Source organism: Eschrichtius robustus, chromosome 1 (assembly GCF_028021215.1).
Source record: "Eschrichtius robustus isolate mEscRob2 chromosome 1, mEscRob2.pri, whole genome shotgun sequence".
NCBI lineage: Eukaryota > Metazoa > Chordata > Mammalia > Artiodactyla > Eschrichtiidae > Eschrichtius > Eschrichtius robustus.
The window spans coordinates 44,470,396-44,491,663 of record NC_090824.1 but is presented as its reverse complement, the minus strand read 5'-3'; positions in this window follow the sequence as shown (position 1 = coordinate 44,491,663).

Sequence of the window (21,268 nt, the reverse complement as noted above, 5' to 3'; positions counted from 1 at the left end):
TGGTTCCTTCTCAGCGCTGTGAGAGGACTTGGTGCCAGGCCTCTCTCCTAGCTTCTGGTGGTTTGCTGGCAATCTTTGGTCCCCGACTTGTAGAAGCCTCACCCTGATCTCTGCCGTCATCTTCGCATGACGTTTTCTCTGTGAGCATATGTGTGTGTCCAAATTTCCTCTTTTCATAAGGACACCAGTCATCGAATTAGGCCACTCCTGTCCAACCTCCTCTTAACTAATTACATCTGTGACGACCCTGTTTCCAAATAAGGTCACATTCTTAGGGACTGGGAGTTAGGACTTCAACACATGAATTTTGAGGTGACACAATTCAGCCCCTAATGGCAGTTCACGCTGACCCTGTGGTCTTAGTATGGGCCTTGAGTGAGTGAGAACCTCTTACGCCTGAGGTTCCAGAAAGCAGCTCAGTATGAATCATCTGCAAATCTCTCATTTCACCTTCTCCCAGCTTCCATCCCAAGGCAGGTGTGTGTACTCTCACTTCCAGGAGTGTAATCAGGGATTCGTGTGCCCAGTGCCAGCTGGGGATTAAGGGGAAATGAGAGGAGGGGTCTCCATGGTGTTCTTTTGCCACCACAAAGCCTGCTCTTCAGCAAGAAGAAGAAAGTGAAGAGTGGGCTGTGGACATAAAGGTGAGACAGAAGGTCACCAGACATGAGAAGAGAGGGAGAGGTGATAGGTAGGACCAGAGCCGGCAGGCTTGACCTGATTGTCTCTATGTCAACTACGCATAACTCTTTTCATTAGCAGCGTGGAGGATCTATTGCAGGCCAGGGTCAGGAGCATAGATGCTGAGTCTGAAATGCAGGTGTGGGTGTGGGGAGGTGGAGGGGAATTTGTAGGGCTGGCATTGAGTCTGGGATGTGTAGGAAGCACTGAACAGTTCAGCAAAGCAGCTGTGCGCATCAACCAGTTTACTTAATCAGCAACACCAGGCCCCAGGACTCGTCATCTTTGTGCATACATCACAATGCACAGGAGTGGGTGCAGTGGGAAAAGAATAGACTTGGAATTATACAGAACTGAATTTAAATTCCAAATTCTGAGTCCACTGGCTTTAAGCAAATCACTTTATCTTTCTGGCCACAAGTTCCAACATCTGTAAAATGGAACATATAATAATAATAACAACAGTAACAACAACACCTATCCCGTAAGGTTGTTGGGAACATTAGGTATAGTTATATGAAGTGCCTGATAGAGTCCTGGCATGTAGTAGGCAATGAATAAATGGCAGCTAGTAGTGGTGATGGGAGAGTCTTGGACTAACTAAATGCTGTCTTCATTCAGACAGGCTATGTGTGTGAAGTTGAAACTAAGGCTTAGACTTCCAGGAATTTTTCTTTAGTTCTTGGCTTAAAATACACACGCAAAGTCTCAGGTATTACCTCAGGGTTAAAATTCATGTAAAACAAGTGGATACAAGAAAAAGGGGCCAGGATTGCACTGGATAGTTTGCCTTTTACTATTATTGATGGGGGGGCTGCCCAGTTAGTGGCCTGGCACTTTTATCTCTGCTGTGCTCTCCTTCAAAAGTGAGTGGAAAAGTAATGATAATAATGAACACTTATATGATGTTTCCCATATGCCCAGTCCTGTTCTTTATATAATCTCCACAACAACCCTAGGGAGTGAGTGCTATCATTATGTCCTCATTTTTACCGATGAAAATGGTTAAGGGAGAGGAGAGAAGATGGCGGAAGAGTAAGACGCGGAGATCACCTTCCTTCCCACAGATACAGTAGAAATACATCTACACGTGGAACTGCTCCTACAGAACACCCACTGAACGCTGGCAGAAAACGTCCGACCTCCAAAAAGGCAAGAAACTCCCCCCGTACTTGGGTAGGGCAAAAGAGAAAAAAGAAATAACAGAGACAAAAGAATAGGGACGGCACCTGCGCCAGTGGGAGGGAGCTGTGAAGGAGGAAAGATTTCCACGCCCTAGGAAGCCCCTTCGCGGGCAGAGACTGCGGGTGGCGGAGGGGGGAAGCTTCGGAGCCACGGAGGAGAGCGCAGCCACAGGGGTGCGGAGGGCAAAGCGGAGAGGCTCCCGCACGGAGGAGCGGTGCCGACCAGCACTCACCAGCCCGAGAGGCTTGTCTGCTCCCCCGCCGGGGCGGGCGGGGGCTGGGAGCTGAGGCTCGGGCTTCAGTCGGATCGCAGGGAGAGGACTGGGATTGGCGGCGTGAACACAGCCTGAAGGGGTTAGCGCACCACAGCTGGCTGGGAGGGAGGCCGGGAAAAAGTCTGCAGCTGCCGAAGAGGCAAGAGGCTTTTTCTTCCCTCTTTGTTTCCTGGTGCGCGAGGAGAGGGGATTCAGAGCGCCGCCTAAACGAACTTCAGAGACGGGCGCGAGCCGCAGCTAACAGCGCGGATCCCACAGCAACAGGGGCGCAGAGGAAAAAGCGGAGAGACTCCCGCACAGAGGCTCGGCGCCGAGCAGCGCTCACCAGCCCGAGAGGCTTGTCTGCTCCCCCGCCGGGGCGGGCGGGGGCTGGGAGCTGAGGCTCGGGCTTCGGTCGGATCGCAGGGAGAGGACTGGGGTTGGCGGCGTGAACACAGCCTGAAGGGGTTAGCGCACCACAGCTGGCTGGGAGGGAGGCCGGGAAAAAGTCTGCAGCTGCCGAAGAGGCAAGAGGCTTTTTCTTGCCTCTTTGTTTCGCTGCGCGCAAGGAGAGGGGATTCAGAGCGCCGCCTAAACGAACTCCAGAGAAAGGCGCGAGCCGCGGCGATCAGCGCGGACCCCAGAGACAGGCGTGAGACGCTGGGGCTGCTGCTGCCGCCTCCAAAAAGCCTGTGTGTGAGCACAGGTCACTCTCCACACCGCCCCTCCCGGGAGCCGGTGCAGCCCGCCACTGCCAGGGTCCCGTGATCCCCGGATAAATTCCCCGGGAGAACGCACTGCGCGCCTCAGGCTGGTGCAACGTCACGCCGGCCTCTGACGCCGCAGGCTCGCCCCGCCTCCTCCGTACCCCTCCCTCCCCGCGGCCTGAGTGAGCCAGCGCCCCCGAAGCAGCTGCTCCTTTAACCCCGTTCTGTCTGGGCGGGGAATAGACGCCCTCAGGTGACCTACACGCAGAGGCGGGTCCAAATCCAAAGCTGAACCCCAGGAGCTGTGTGAACAGGGAAGAGAAGGGGAAATCTCTCCCAGCAGCCTCAGAAGTAGCGGATTAAAACTCCACAAACAACTTGATGTGCCTGCATCTGCTGAATACCTGAATAGACAACGAATCATCCCAAATTCAGGAGGTGGACTTTGGGAGCAGGATATATTAATTTTTCCCCTGTTCCTTTTTTTTTTTGTGTGAGTGTATATATATATATGCTTCTGGGTGAGATTTTGTCTGTATAGCTTTGCTTTACAATAGCTTTATTTTGCTTCACTATATTATAGCCTCTTTCTTTCTTTCTTTCTTTCTTTCTTTCTTTCTTTCTTTCTTTCTTTCTTTCTTTCTTTCCTCCCTCCCTCCCTCCCTCCCTCCCTCCCTCCCTCCTTTCTTTCTTTCTTTCTTTCTTTCTTTCTTTCTTTCTTTCTTTCTTTCTTTCTTTCTTTCTTCCTTTCTTACTTTCTTTCTTTCTTTCTTTCTATTTTTTCTCCCTTTTACTCTGAGCCGTGTGGACGAAAGGCTCTTGGTGCTCCAGCCAGGCATCAGGGCCGTGCCTCTGAGGTGGGAGAGCCAACTTCAGGACACTGGTCCACAAGAGACCTCCCAGCTCCACGTAATACCAAACGGTAAAAATCTCTCAGAGATCTCCATCTCAACATCAAGACCCAGCATCACTCAATGACCAGCAAGCTACAGTGCTGAACACCCTATGCCAAACAACTAGCAAGACAGGAACACAGCCCCATCCATTAGCAGAGAGGCTGCCTAAAATCATAATAAGGCCACAGACACCCCCAAAATACACCACCAGACGTGGATGTGCCCACCAGAAAGACAAGATCCAGCCTCATCCACCAGAGCTCAGGCACTAGTTCCCTACACCAGGAAGCCTACACAACCCACTGAACCAAACTTAGCCACTGGGGACAGATACCAAAAACAACGGGAACTACAAACCTGCAGTCTGTGAAAAGGAGACCCCAAACACAGTAAGATAAGCAAAATGAGACGACAAAAAAACACACAGCAGATGAAGGAGCAGGGTCAAAGCACACTAGACTTAACAAATGAAGAGGAAATAGGTAGTCTACCTGAAAAAGAATTCAGAATAATGATAGTAAGGATGATCCAAAATCTTGGCAATAGAATAGACAAAATGCAAGAAACATTTAACAAGGACGTAGAAGAACTAAAGAGGAACCAAGCAATGATGAAAAACACAATAAATGAAATTAAAAATACTCTAGATGGGATCAATAGCAGAATAACTGAGGCAGAAGAAAGGATAAGTGACCTGGAAGATAAAATGGTGGAAATAACTACTACAGAGCAGGATAAAGAAAAAAGAATGAAAAGAACTGAGGACAGTCTCAGAGACCTCTGGGACAACATTAAACGCACCAACATTCGAATTATAGGGGTCCCAGAAGAAGAAGAGAAAAAGAAAGGGACTGAGAAAATATTTGAAGAGATTATAGTTGAAAACTTCCCTAATATGGGAAAGGAAATAGTTAATCAAGTCCTGGAAGCACAGAGAGTCCCATACAGGATAAACCCAAGGAGAAACACGCCAAGACACATATTAATCAAACTGTCAAAAATTAAATCTAAGGAAAACATATTAAAGGCAGCAAGGGAAAAAAAACAAATAACACACAAGGGAATCCCCATAAGGTTAACATCTGATCTTTCAGCAGAAACTCTGCAAGCCAGAAGGGAGTGGCAGGATATACTTAAAGTGATGAAGGAGAAAAACCTACAACCAAGATTACTCTACCCAGCAAGGATCTCATTCAGATTCGATGGAGAAATTAAAACCTTTACAGACAAGCAAAAGCTGAGAGAGTTCAGCACCACCAAACCAGCTTTACAACAAATGCTAAAGGAACTTCTCTAGGCAAGAAACACAAGAGAAGGAAAACACCTACAATAACAAACCAAAAACATTTAAGAAAATGGGAATAGGAACATACATATCGATAATTACCTTGAATGTAAATGGATTAAATGCTCCCACCAAAAGACACAGGCTGGCTGAATGGATACAAAAACAAGACCCATATATATGCTGTCTACAAGAGACCCACTTCAGACCTAGAGACACATACAGACTGAAAGTGAGGGGATGGAAAAAGATATTCCATGCAAATGGAAATCAAAAGAAAGCTGGAGTAGCAATTCTCATATCAGACAAAATAGACTTTAAAATAAAGACTATTACAAGAGACAAAGAAGGACACTATATAATGATCAAGGGATTGATCCAAGAGGAAGCTATAACAATTGTAAATATTTATGCACCCAACATAGGAGCACCTCAATACATAAGGCAAATACTAACAGCCATAAAAGGGGAAATCGACAGCAACACAATCATAGTAGGGGACTTTAACACCCCACTTTCACCAATGGACAGATCATCCAAAATGAAAATAAATAAGGAAACACAAGCTTTAAATGATACATTAAACAAGATGGACTTAATTGATATTTATAGGACATTCTACCCAAAAACAACAGAATACACATTTTTCTCAAGTGCTCATGGAACATTCTCCAGGATAGATCATATCTTGGGTCACAAATCAAGCCTTGGTAAATTTAAGAAAATTGAAATTGTATCAAGTATCTTTTCCGACCACAACGCTATGAGACTAGATATCAATTACAGGAAAAGATCTGTAAAAAATACAAACACATGGAGGCTACACAATACACTACTTAATAACGAAGTGATTACTGAAGTAATCAAAGGGGAAATCAAAAAATACCTAGAAACAAATGACAATGGAGATACGACGACCCAAAACCTATGGGACGCAGCAAAAGCAGTGCTAAGAGGGAAGTTTATAGCAATACAAGCCTACCTCAAGAAACAGGAAACATCTCGAATAAACAACCTAACCTTGCACCTGAAGCAATTAGAGAAAGAAGAACAAAAAAACCCCAAAGCCAGCAGAAGGAAAGAAATTATAAAGATCAGGTCAGAAATAAATGAAAAAGAAATGAAGGAAACAATAGCAAAAATCAATGAAACTAAAAGCTGGTTCTTTGAGAAGATAAACAAAATTGATAAACCATTAGCCAGACTCATCAAGAGAAAAAGGGAGAAGACTCAAATCAATAGAATTAGAAATGAAAAAGGAGAAGTAACCACTGACACTGCAGAAATACAAAAGATCATGAGAGATTACTACAAGCAACTCTATGCCCATAAAATGGACAACCTGGAAGAAATGGACAGATTCTTAGAAATGCACAAACTGCCGAGACTGAACCAGGAAGAAATAGAAAATATGAACAGACCAATCACAAGCACTGAAATTGAAACTGTGATTAAAAACCTTCCAACAAACAAAAGCCCAGGACCAGATGGCTTCACAGGTGAATTCTATCAAACATTTAGAGACGAGCTAACACCTATCCTTCTCAAACTCTTCCAAAATATTGCAGAGGGAGGAACACTCCCAAACTCATTCTACGAGGCCACCATCACCCTGATACCAAAACCAGACAAAGATGTCACAAAGAAAGAAAACTACAGGCCAATATCACTGATGAACATAGATGCAAAAATCCTCAACAAAATACTAGCAAACAGAATCCAACAGCACATTAAAAGGATCATACACCATGATCAAGTGGGGTTTATCCCAGGAATGCAAGGATTCTTCAATATACGCAAATCAATCAATGTGATACACCATATTAACAAATTGAAGGAGAAAAACCATATGATCATCTCAATAGATGCAGAGAAAGCTTTCGACAAAATTCAACATCCATTTATGATAAAAGCCCTGCAGAAAGTAGGCATAGAGGGAACTTTCCTCAACATAATAAAGGCCATATATGACAAACCCACAGCCAACATTGTCCTCAATGGTGAAAAACTGAAACCATTTCCACTAAGATCAGGAACAAGACAAGGTTGCCCACTCTCACCACTATTATTCAACATAGTTTTGGAAGTGCTAGCCACAGCAATCAGAGAAGACAAAGAAATAAAAGGAATCCAAATCGGAAAAGAAGAAGTAAAGCTGTCACTATTTGCAGATGACATGATACTATACATAGAGAATCCTAAAGATGCTACCAGAAAACTCCTAGAGCTAATCAATGAATTTGGTAAAGTAGCAGGATACAAAATTAATGCACAGAAATCTCTTGCATTTCTATACACTAATGACGAAAAATCTGAAAGTGAAATTAAGAAAACACTCCCATTTACCATTGCAACAAAAAGAATAAAATATCTAGGAATAAACCTACCTAAGGAGACAAAAGACCTGTATGCAGAAAATTATAAGACACTGATGAAAGAAATTAAAGATGATACAAATAGATGGAGAGATATACCATGTTCCTGGATTGGAAGAATCAACATTGTGAAAATGACTCTACTACCCAAAGCAATCTACAGATTCAATGCAGTCCCTATCAAACTACCACTGGCATTTTTCACAGAACTAGAACAAAAAATTTCACAATTTGTATGGAAACACAAAAGACCCCGAATAGCCAAAGCAATCTTGAGAACGAAAAATGGAGCTGGGGGAATCAGGCTCCCTGACTTCAGACTATATTACAAAGCTTCAGTAATCAAGACAGTTTGGTACTGGCACAAAAACAGAAATATAGATCAATGGAACAGGATAGAAAGCCCAGAGATAAACCCACACACATATGGTCACCTTATCTTTGATAAAGGTGGCAAGAATATACAGTGGAGAAAAGACAGCCTCTTCAATAAGTGGTGCTGGGAAAATTGGACAGGTACATGTAAAAGTATGAAATTAGAACACTCCCTGACACCATGCACAAAAATAAACTCAAAATGGATTAAAGACCTAAGTGTAAGGGCAGACACTATCAAACTCTTAGAGGAAAACATAGGCAGAACACTCTATGACATACATCACAGCAAGATTCTTTTTGACCCAGCTCCCAGAGAAATGGAAATAAGAACACAAATAAACAAATGGGACCTAATGAAACTTAAAAGCTTTTGCACAGCAAAGGAAACCATAAACAAGACCAAAAGACAACCATCAGAATGGGAGAAAATATTTGCAAATGAAGCAACTGACAAAGGATTAATCTCCAAGATTTACAAGCAGCTCATGCAGCTCAATAACAAAAAAACCAACAACCCAATCCAAAAATGGGCAGAAGACCTAAATAAACATTTCTCCAAAGAAGATATACAGATGGCCTACAGACACATGAAAGAATGCTCAACATCATTAATCATTAGAGAAATGCAAATCAAAACTACAATGAGATATCATCTCACACCGGTCAGAATGGCCATCATCAAAAAATCTAGAAACAATAAATGCTGGAGAGGGTGTGGAGGAAAGGGAACCCTCTTGCACTGTTGGTGGGAATGTAAATTGATACAGCCACTATGGAGAACAGTATGGAGGTTCCTGAAAAAACTACAAATAGAACTACCATACGACCCAGCAATCCCAATACTGGGCATATACCCTGAGAAAACCATAGGTCAAAAAGAGTCATGTACCAAAATGTTCATTGCAGCTCTATTTACAATAGCCAGGACATGGAAGCAACCTAAATGTCCATCGACAGATGAATGGATAAAGAAGATGTGGCACATATATACAATGGAATATTACTCAGCCATAAAAAGAAATGAAATGGAGGTATTTGTAATGAGGTGGATGGAGTTAGAGTCTGTCATACAGAGTGAAGTAAGTCAGAAAGAGAAAAACAAATACAGTATGCTAACACATATATACGGAATCTAAGGAAAAAAAAAAAAAAAAAAAAAAGGCCATGAAGAACCTAGTGGCAAGACGGGAATAAAGACACAGACCTACTAGAGAATGGACTTGAGGATATGGGGAGGGGGTGGGGTGAGATGTGACAGGGTAAGAGAGTGTCATGGACATATATACACTACCAAATGTAAAATAGATAACTAGTGGGAAGCAGCCGCATAGCACAGGGAGATCAGCTCGGTGCTTTTTGACCACCTAGAGGGGTGGGATGGGGAGGGTGGGAGGGAGGGAGATGCAAGAGGGAAGAGAAATGGGAACATATTGTATATGTATAACTGATTCACTTTGTTATAAAGCAGAAGCTAACACACCATTGTAAGGCAATTATACTTCAATAAAGATGTTTAAAAAAAAAAAAAAAAAAAAGAAAATGGTTAAGATCCATGAATGCAAGGGCGAAGTCTGGCTCCAGAGGACTTCCTTGTCTGCCACTACACTCTACTGCCTCGTACACTGTATTACCTCTGCACCGTGACTCCACTGAAGTGGGGTGCATGTGTGTGTGTTAGGGTGTCAGAGGGCACCCAACGCTCACCTCCCAGCCACTGTGCAGAAGGCGGGGTGAGTTGTTTCCTTTCCACTGTTCTCTCTGCTTTTTGCAGAACTTGTTGTCCCTCGAAGGCTATTAATACAGGAAATGAATCAAGAGGGGTTTCAAAACAAAATTGAGACCAAGACAGCTCTCATCTTCTGCATGTCTGATAAATAAGCCCTCCCAGTAATAAGCTCTTTGGTACAAGACTTCTCTCCCTGGAAGATTAATGATCCAGCGTGCTATACCTAACAGTGGTGTAGCTCATTTCCCAGACTGTGTCGTGGCTATCTGCTCAAATATCTCCCTTCCTTTTCCTGTGTTATAATGACACATCAACTCTCTGGACTATTACATAGCCATTAAAAATGGTAACTTTTTTAAAGGTTAAAGTGTGTAACAATGTGGGAAAATGTTTATAATAATGAGTGAAACAGTTACATACTAGATGCGCATGCATGCGTTTAAAATATGTATGCAGGAGGAAGAGGGCCTCAAGGACTCGGGAAAGAAAAGTCGGTTCCAAAAATTGCAGACCTCTTTTTTAAAATTTTGCAGTTCCTTTTAAAAAATGGAAATAAAGCAAGATGTTTACCCGTGCCATCAGTTACAAACATAATACAGACCTATAGACTCACAGTTTTTGGGAGCTGGGAAGGCCTCTAAGATTGATAAAAAAAAAAATAGCTATTAAAATGACAGAGGTTATAGTGGATGTTGGAAAACTTATTATAAGATAAGTAATGTGCTTTCCTTACCCTGTCTGAAATTCTTAAGTGGTTGTAGAACTTGAGGGGAGGGAGAAGATGAAGATGAAAGGAAGATCTTTTCCTTTACAGTGTTATCTCGCACCAGGCAAAGGGAAAAATAGGGCAGCCCAAATCCTTTGAGGAAGAAAGCAGGACATAACTAACAAATAAAATATGGACTAAATGAAATATTCCTTAAGAAATCTCTAGATACATTTTTCAATGAACCTGAAATCTATTAGTTATCTTTTAGTTCTTCAGTTTCTTCACTAACTTAAAGTCTTATTTGCCCTTGTTGTATTGTTCTACCTTTAGTTTACTCACTGAATCATTTGTTGTCAGCTTTGGGCACTTGAGGTTTGCTAGAGTGAAATGAATTTTTTATACTTCAGCTCTGCTTCTTAATACGTATTTTTAAAGGTAGATTTGCACATAAAAAGAGTATTTTTTTTTAAGTGCAATGCCATTGTGCATCTGTGTTTCATTTGCTCTGTTGGTCTGGGTCAGCTGAGATGCCAATATATCTTTAGCATTGATGCATCAAAGGACTTAGAGAAATTAATCAACTGCATTCCAGACCAGAGCCTTCATTCCAGAGGAAGTACGGGTCATTAATAAAAGCTAATTTTCCCCATTCAAAATGCTATAACATAGAAAGGAAAATGAAAATGAAATGACTTGGAGTAAGTCCAGTCCAAGACTAATTTCCATTCAAGGTAATCTCTTAGGTTAGGTTGGAACTAGACAAATCAATTGTCTTCCGACACTTGGACGTCAAATCCAGACATATTTGTGATCATTCCTGTTGCCAAAGTCCCCGGAACAGTCATATGTTACTTGATTCTCTTTAAAGACTTTGATACTAGGGAGATCCTTTGAGAAATCAGTGCAAATGATGTGTGATACTGGAATGAAAAAGCAACAAACTTAGAGCAAATAATCTTGCTTAGAAGGTCTGAAAGGACCCATTGTTCTTGAATAAAAAGATTCTAGAAGATTATGGCCAAGGAGTAGGTCCCATTGGAGAAGAAGAATAATCAGAGTTTGGAAATGTGTTAAGTTTCCATCAGTACGGCCATCAGTATGGCAGAGACGACATTTGCTGCTAGTTGACATGTGCTGCTGCTCTGGTCCTCAAGGTGTGGCCTTTGGGAGAGTGGCTGTCAGTCTCAGCACCACCTGGAGGCCCACTACAAATGCAGATAAACCATGAGTGGATTTTTGTCTGTTTGCTCATTTGCATTCCCCTTGTGTCTGTAACTGTGTCCAGCACACATAATTGCTGGATGAATTCATTTCTTCAGTCCAATCTAAAATCATCGAATTAAAATCTCTGGAGGCAGGCCCCAAGAATCTGCATTTTAACAGGATCTCCAAGTGGTTCTTAGGCACAGTTAAGTGTGAGAACCACTGTCCTACTGGGCACGAACGCTGACCAATACACTATTAGGCTTGAATGGTTCCCCTGAACGTGCACAAGATCTAGATGCCTAAAGAGGAAGAAACAGCCATACCTTGACTTCTACTGGGGCAACAACGACTGTCCCTTGACACTTCGTAAAACGTTTACATCCATTATCTCTGGGTGTTAGGTTAGGCAATTATCCTTATCCCCATTTTACAGGTAGGGAAACTTGGATATATGCAAGGTCAACTAATCAACAAAAAAGAAATCAAAACCTACTGCTCTAGACAGAGGTTAGGATATTCTTTTAGTTCCTTAGACAAAAGGTGCTGCATAAATCCCCCATATTATTATTCCCACACTTTGCACAGTATTAGATCACTTTCTTATAATCACTCCATTCTCTTTTATGAGACCTGAGGTTTAATTGGAGGTTCCAATAGGAGATTTTATGTGTTTAATGGATTTTGGTGTAATAATCAGAGTCTGAAATGCTGGTCAGAAGGCCAGCTGACTTCTAATGAAGTTGCACTTGGGGGAGTAGGTTTTTTTTGTTGTTGTTGTTTTTAAAGTTTGCATCTTATTTATTTATTTATTTATTTATTTATGGCTGTGTTGGGTCGTCGTTTCTGTGCTCCGGCTTTCTCCAGTTGTGGCAAGCGGGGGCCACTCTTCATCGTGGTGCGTGGGCCTCTCACTATCGCGGCCTCTCTTGTTGCGGAGCACAGGCTCCAGATGCGCAGGCTCAGTAGTTGTGGCTCACGGGCTTAGTTGCTCCGCGGCATGTGGGATCCTCCCAGACCAGGGCTCGAACCCGTGTCCCCTGCATTGGCAGGCAGATTCTCAACCACTGCGCCACCAGGGAAACCCGGGGAGTAGGTATTTTAAAGACATTACAAGTCTCTACTGTAGAAGAAGACATGGGAATATTTAGGGGAAGAAATATGTAAGGTGTATGGTCACTTCTAAAACCTTGGATACAGAGAAGCATGTAGATTCCAACAGCCACTGTTAGAATAGTGTAACTCATGACAGAAATTTAAATTGTGGATTGGCCAGCACAATTTTTAGGAAGGACCCTGTGGGAATAGCAGGAGGATACTTCATCAGTTTCTCCCATTAGCCACTCCTGGGGGCCCCTGAGATGGGCTCGCCTTCCTGACTCCTTACCCACTGCAGAATGGAAGGCAGACTTTCCAGCTTCCCCAACTGTACCCCTTCCTTGCCGTCTCCAAAACATGCACTCATTCACTTCTTTTTAATTACTTAAGGAATTTTTCAACTGGACACCACAAGGAAAAATGGGATTAACAAAAAGAACAAGAAATGAGGAAATTAATATTATGGGAAATCTTATATTTATAGCTGTATCAGAGTAATTTCCCTTCGAAATTTTATGGTATATTGCTGGCTAGGCATTTTCTTCCATTCCCAGCACTCTTGGGAATATTTTAAATACCAGACAAGCACTCTCGCCACAGAGCTATATTAAGTTGAGTATACTTAGAATACTGTATAGACATATCTCAGACTTTAAGTGCATGGTCTACACATGGAAACCAACAATTCATAAGTGACCTCACCCAGAACAATGACCCTTTGTGCTTCCCAAGGTGGGAATGTGAAACAAGAATCCACTTTGCTACTCCAGCCAGGCCACACAACTTTGGATCCTAGAACTTTTACTAAAATGTAAATGATGCTGACCAGCCTTTTTACACCCATTTTTCTAGATCAGTGGTTCTCAAACTTGAATGTGCATGAGAGACACCCAAAGTACTCATTAAGAATTTAGATTCTTGGTCCCCAATTCCACAAATCAATTCGGCAGGTCTGGGTGGGGTCCACAAATCTGAATCTGCACTGGTAAAAGCTCCAAGGTGATTCTGAGGACTGCTCTTTGAGCAACGGAACTCTGGATCCTGCCTGGAGAAACACAGTGTCTTGTCCGATGGGACACTTGGACTACAGCTCTTGCCCTGAGAAACATGAATGAGTCTCTGGGTCACTCCTGGGGGCCCCCACTCATTCCATAGCTACTTGAGTTCTCTTGGGTGGAGCTTTGGGCTTGTGGATGAAGAACTCTTCCCCACGTATGATCTCCAAATGTTCCTCTCCACAGGCTGCAGGACATCCTGTATTGATAAGGAACATTAATTAAGCTCCTTCACCTAACCTGGGGGCCTCAATTGTTTCAATAAGCTGTTGATTTTGCCAGCAACATTGGCTCATAATTTCAGACTCTAGGACTCAATTTCTTCTTAGCCCGTTGTACTAGTGGTTCCCAAACTTGGACAACCACTAAGCAAATATCTAAGCTGAGTCACACTTAGAGCCATGTGGCACCATCAAACCAAACATCCAGTGGCCTTAAAACATCTTATTAAGACAAACATTTCCCGTGAAATGTTGCTTCAAGCCTGAGAGGGCCTTCTGTTCTCAGATCACTGGCAGAGTAGCAGAGGTGGTTGAGAGATGACATTTCTCCAGGATCTTTGTGGTGTCTCTCTCTCATCTGGAGAGTGTCCCTGTCACCTGAAGATTACCTTGGCCGTTGGCCATCACGACAAGAGACCCAAGTGGAGTGCTATCCCTCACCCTTTGCTAATTGTATTATTCTGTCCATTTCAGGCTGAGCCTAGGTGCTCCTGGATCACTCCCAGGCACTTCCTCAAAGACTGAGGACATCTGCATATTCCATTCCTCCCCCTTCAGTAGAACGCAAAGGCATTATTCGGCAATGTTGATTTTACAGGTATTTCATGGGAAGATGGAGAAGAGATTACACCACACACTGCACAGCAAAGCTTAATCCAAATCTCCACCTTAGTCATCTCCTTCTCTCCTGTGTCCGCCCCGCCCCTCCACCAGCTTTTTCTTAGTCTCTTCCTTCCTATTATTGTATAGAATAATTTAAACCCACCCCCATTAGCATCCTCCCACTTGAATCAATCCAATGCCCCCAACTTCCCTCAGCACCTAAGGTGTTCTCTCTGGGATCCTTCCTCTTTAGCAGGAGGGAATTATAAAAATATATCCATTCTTCAACCCCCACCTCACCCTGACATAAACTCCAGTAGAGGTTCTCTTTAGAAGAGGATGTTTGCCTTTGGGGAGAGTATGGTTCATCCTTTTGGGAGCTTCTTCCTTCTCTATGCAAGGCTAGCCCAGACACAGGTGTGAGATGGAGAGTTACCTTCTCTTTCTGGGCTCTAGCAGGTTGATCACAGATGGGTTCTTGTGTCACCATTGCCACTTTGATGCAACAAGGACACCTGGAGCTTTGGGGAGGTAGGGGAGGAGATGCCCTTGGAGATACAAAGTGAACACATGGAGCCTTTCCTGGGAGAGTGGGGGGCGGTGCACTTGGAGATATAGTATGGACCCTTGGAGTCTTTTCTGGGGAGGAGGATGTACTTGGAGATGCAATACGGACACCTAGAGCCTTTCTTGACCAAGAGAGGGCAGGGGATGTACTTCAGAGTCCTCAAATGCTTTGAGAAGCTGAGTCCACCCTTAGCTACATCACCCTCAGCTTTGGACTAGCCCCATGAACAGACAACAGATCTTCCCCCCACCACTCCCACCGTGGTTCTTGGGCATGACAGCCTGCCCCCAGATGAGTTAACCTGGCAGCCAGCCACAAAGGGTTTAGAGCTTCTTTTGAGTCTCCCACTGCAGCACAGAGTTCCACGACACAGCATGAAGTGACTCAGCAAAGTCAAGGGAGGGCAGAGAAGACAAAGGGAATTACAATATTTGGGTTAGAACAATCAACAAAGGTCATCATTAGAGAACACCCACAAGGCTCAGATTGCCAACGATTGCAGTGCCACCTGCTGGCTGGGGACCCTTTAGTATTATTCTCACGTTGGCTCCATTCTAGAAGTTATTCTCTGGGCCAGGATCTCTAAGACCATCTGGAGACCAAACAAAGGAGGCTGTTCCGGGAGGCTGTCTCCTTGAACTAGACTTCAAAGAGGTTGTTTTGTGAGTCTCTCTCATGCCTTTATGGAACTTCTCTTTATCTTTGAGGAACTTCCATGATCCAAAAGTCAGAAAGGTCTAAAACTATGCAAAGGTGTTGAAGGTGTTGAAAGACAGAAAACCTAGCAGCTAAAATATGTCCCTCTGATGTTTCGCATGTGCTTAAAATTCTTCAAGCCACCGTAAAATGATCACCAATCAAACTATTAATGTGATTGTGTCAATGGCCACTGTCTTTCCCTTGTACCCCTAATTGTTAAAAGTATCCAGCTGCAGTCCAGCTCCTCAGTGGACCAGTATAACTGTGGACTTAGAATTACATCTCCTCTATCTGCTCTGCCCTGAATTTATAGACACAAGTGGTCCTTAAATTTGCTAATGAAGATGGATCCATATTTCAGTGAGATTGCCATTGCTGGCTGATTATTTATCAAAGTGTTTCAAGCAGGGATTGATTCCAGGATCATAAAGGAAGAAGAAATACAGACATATGTTTGAAATTTGTCTTTAAATTCTAATACCTGTGGCTAAAGACTTTACTGCTATGTCCATTTCTCTGCTGGATGAGTGAAATACTTTTCTATGGGCACTAAGATTAACTTTCTTCTTTCTCATATCCTGGAAGGGTTAGCCAGCTGGACCTCTGTTTAACAACCTCTATGAAGCATTGTGCTCTGACAGCTTGCTTGATGGATGCAGCTGTCAGCACATCTCAATCCAGAGATGAGGAGGACATGGCTTGTCTATCAACTCTATAAATCAGACAATAAAAAATTAGCAACGAACCAAACCCAGGGATCCTTTCTTATTTTGGTATTCTTTGTAGATCATAATCTTTGGAATGTGCTCCAGGAAAAAAAAATGACTTTAATGTTGCTTCGCTTTAAAGAATTAGCCTTGATTTGCTCTATGAAAGGACTGCTTATAAGCAAGACATCTGGAAAAATCTGTATCATATGCACAAACCTGTCTTCTGTGGCCTGGAATGATATCTTTAACGGATGTTGGAGGTCTCATCTGAAGTGCAGTGGGGAGATCTAAAAGGAAATATCAGTACCAAAGGGGACCTGTGCAGAGTGGGCAGGGCAGAGAGGAGAGGGCAAAGTGGGACAACCAAGGGTGCCCAAGAGAATGGAAAGCCTTTCCTGGTCCACAGCTCCCAGGGTATTTCTTTACAAATCTACCTTCTTGTTTCCATGTCAGTTTCCCCCTTATAGACTCTGAACCCCTTGATGGCAGGAACTAAGACTTGTTCATCAGTGTCCCCAGGTTCCCAGCCCTGTGGCCTGTAGCAGGAACTCAGTATAAGATCAATGAATTAATGAATGGGCTCAGGTACCTTAGCAAAATAATTATGGTAATTCCGGATGGGGAAAAAACCTCCCTATCCTGGCAGAAATATGTAGAAAATATTACCAAGATTATGAATATGTAAAAAGGAATTATGGGGAGTAAACTGCACCAATAAACACGGGCTCTCATACTTTATTTTTAGCTGGGCAAACAAAATCCATACATGGCAAACAGATGACGCTGTGAGCGTTATATATCAAGGTCTTCACTGGGAAGAAAGCATCAATTAGGCTCTGTATTTTTCTAGGTCACCACATTTACCACTTTGTCCTGCCCCAAGTTGGCATCCATTGAATTAGTGTGCTTTCCCATTTACCTGATGGCCTCTGTCTCTCTCGTGGGACTCGGAGTGGTTGTAAGCCACCCGTGATGCAGCTCTGCCTGGCCCTACTCTGTTCACATTACTTAAGGTTCAGGGTCTCAGCTTCTCCATCTGTAAGGTGTAAATGACAAGACTTGTGCCTTGGCTGCGAAGCAAGACTTGGATAAAAAGTAAGATGTTGTCAGGGAGGTCTGGAAGGCGTGTGCATGGCACAGGGGTAAAAATAGCCAAAAAGGCAGATAAATACAGTCAAATATTTTGTCATTTGCTTTGCCTTAAAATTTTCATTACTCTTCATGAAAATGGAAAGATGTCCTTTTGCAGGGTGACAGCTGTTGTTGGTTTCAGGAAGCTGCTGCTTGCTACTGATAAACAAATGACAACTTCCTCTGAATGGATCCATATATTGTCTGAAGCAGATTTGTGATTAATTTTTTGCTGGCTTTTTTTTTGACCACTGAAAAAGATTTGGCCGGGCTGGCTATATTTCCCTCTTGACCTAATCCTTTTGGTGTTTTGAAAACTTTCCAAGTGAGAAAATGAACCCTTTTACTCAGCTTGAGTCAGATGCTCAAAACACAAAACAAAAAATAGCTTCTTGGGGAGCCGCTGCACTGTTTGCTCTGCCCCCAGGGCAGTTAAGCCCTGAGAGCGCATTCAGCACAATGAGATGAGTTATCTCCCCTGGCTTTTGCTGGAGTTGGTTTTTCTCAGTTTTGATTTAGGCTCTCCTTGCTATGACCCATGCAAAGTCGCTGTGATTATGGAAAGGAAAGTTGGGTGTGATCCAAATGACAAAGTGCTCTTTCCAAACCATCTGCATTGAGGTGCTTTCCTCCTTGAAGGGGTCAATTTTTGGACTTAACTCTCCCTGTTTCTAATAGTAGCGTATGCATTCACTTCTCTCTCCTGGGTGGTTTAGTCAATCTGATTAATCAGTATGTCACTTATAATAACAACAAAAATAACATTTTGATATTAAGAGCTGACATTCAATGAATATATGCCAACTACTTTATATGCATATAGAAACATCATTCCATTTAATCCTCATTTTAAAAATTTATGAAATAGATGTTATTACTAGTTTCCATTTTACAAATGGGGAAAATGAGGCTCACAGAAGCTATGTGACTCATCCCAAATCTCACAACTTGAAAATGGCAGGGAAGAATTTAAACTCAGGGCTGTCTGCCCAGAGTCTAAGCCTTTAGCCAGTGTGCTGTGCTGAGCAAGTGGTGTTGGCCATGGCATCCTCCTGGCCATCGGTATTACAATTCAGGGTCTCAGTCTCTCCCAATGTAATCCTTTACGTTTTGATTTCAAACAGATTATTCAAGGCTGAGACTTGAATGAATGTGATGCCTTAACTGCAGGTAGCAGGAAGTATGAAGTTCAGGTGGCCAAAAACCCAGCACCCAGTCTTCCTGAAGTGCCAAGACTCCTAACAGCCATTAAGAAGAATGTGGGCTGGGAGTTAGCATTGCTGGGCTGGCTTTATTTTTATTTGTCTGGAAATTGGCTCCGCATTTTGGATACTCATCTAACATCTCTGGGGCTTAATTTATTTTTCTTGAAGTTGGGGGTTGGGAGTAAGTGAGGGTTAATCGAGCAACACAGTTGGCAGGAAATTTATAATTTAGTAGAGGGATTAAAGTACCTGAATCCTGTGATAGAACAGAAGTTCAGAAGCAACTCAGATGCAGGGGGCTTTTCCTCAGCTATCTCTCAGTCTAATCCCTGCACTACTTCTCTGAAGGGTCACAGTAATGCCAAAAGGACAAGTCTACCTTTGGAAGATCTAGAAAGACTGGGAATTGGTTACAAGTTAGGCCACCCAAGGTTGAAGGCAAGAGCTGGTTTTACTTAGAGGTAGATGGGTGTACATGTGAAGAGGGCCCTTCCTCCAACTAGGGAAACGAGTAAACCATGGAGCAGGCACAGGTGATTGGTGTGTAAACTGTGGAGGTGACAAGGTGATGTCAGCCTTTGGGGAGTCATCCTTTGAGTCAATGGGACCCCTGAGAAAGGTAGGTGCCTTTCAGGGTCCCAGGAATAAAATTCACACCATTGGGTTTATCGACACTGTCTTATTTAAATTTAAGTTTAAAAGCAAAAATATAAAACCTGTATTTAACTGGTTATCACAGAAATAATAGCATTATAAAATAAATTCACAAGGTACTGAAGGGTACAATATGGGAGTCAGACAACCTTCATTTCATACTCTCTCTGTCTCCGTCAGTCCAAGCTGGCAGTGTTTCTGATGGAATAAAATTCTCCAAAACCTTCAACTCTGGGAAATTTTCTTGTATTATTTTCAAAAATAATTATCCACCTAATTTTCTGTTATATCTTCCTTAAACTCTTATTAGTAGAATGTTGGAGCTCCTAGATTAATCTGCCATGTTTATGGTTTTCTCTCATATTTTAGAATTCTTTGTGTATTTGAAAGGTGATATCCTTCCAAACTTTCTAATAAATTATTTTATTTTAGTAGTAATATGGTTCATTTCTAAAAATATTTCTGCATTGCTCCTTTTTCATAGCAGCATATTCTTGTTTAGTGTCTATTTTCTCCAGAATGGGTCTTCATCTCTTTCCCCTTCCCCTCCTTCTCCATTTCCTTCTCCTTCTCCTCCTTCTTTAATTTTTAATCTTAATATTTCCTCTTAATCCATGCTATTGGTTTTCCTCAAATGCCTGATGACCTTTGAAGGGCCATGTTAGTATGTAGGGATCCTTTGTTTGTCCATTCTCTGACTTGTCACCCACTGGTTGGGCTGACTATGGGTTCCATGAAAGTGGAGAGGTCATGTCAACAAATCACCTCCATTTAGGGAGCATGGGTAGAGAATGCCTCCACAATTACCAAAATAAAGCAGACTTTACACTTGTGTTGGAGGTGTGAGAAGTTCTGTGTATTCCCCTCTAGATAGAGCTGCCATCTATTTCTTCCTCTGTTGTGGAGATCTGGAGTTCCCTCAGGGTCCTTCTGCCTCTTGCCATGACTCTTTCCAAGAAGACCTCCCATTCTGTTTACCGTTTCTTCCTACAGGTCTCTGTTTTGGCCAGATGGGCAGGAGGAGGGGGGCAAATGCCAAGAAGTAGAAGGAACGTCTGCTGCCTCAGTTGCCCCAACTTGGAGCCTGGTTCTGCCAAAAACAAACAAAAAACAAAAACAAAAAAAACAAAACAGCTCCCTTCTCTGCCAGAAGAATGACTCTCCTCCCTGGCAAGCCTTCTTCTATACATATTCCAGATTTCTTTCCTACTACTCCAGTTTATCCATCCATACAATCCCTGTTTACTTTCTCTTCAGGAAATTTATTTTAAAAATCTCTGATCTGCTAATGATACTCTTACTGCTTTCAGTACTACCATAGTTTTTGTTTGTTTGGTTGGTTTTCTGTTCACTTTTGCCATTCCAATCAAATCTTGAGAGAGCAAGAAGGAAATCATATATGATCAATTTACCATCTTGAATTGGGAGATATCACCTGAACTCTTGATGATCTCAGGGCTTTTTAATCTTAGGAGAGAAAACATAGTTAAAATTCTGATTTTGGAAACTTAGAAACACTTAACCATTTGAGATTTGACAGGATGTGATCTTTCTGCCTTCTTTAATACAGATAAGTAACTATTTTATTTTTCTCCCTCTTCTTTCCTTCATTAGACAGATGGAAGGAAAATATTTCCTCTTATCCTGGAAATGTTTGAAGATTAAACTTTCTCTGCCTGGAAGAAAGGAGGATCACTTTTCATTTGTTTTTTTGGTTGGTTGGTTGCTAATAATTTGGACCCTATTGGTAAAGAATAAAAAAATACATTTTCAGGTGAGGGTATGTTGAGAGGTAAAGATAGGGTAAAACTGGGAATTGAGAAAAGCCTGGGGAAGGATGGGGCCAAGAGAGAATGAGACAGCTTTGAGACAGGGCCTTGGACATCTAGGAATTGAGCTGGAAAAGTCGTCTAAGAAAGGAGAGAT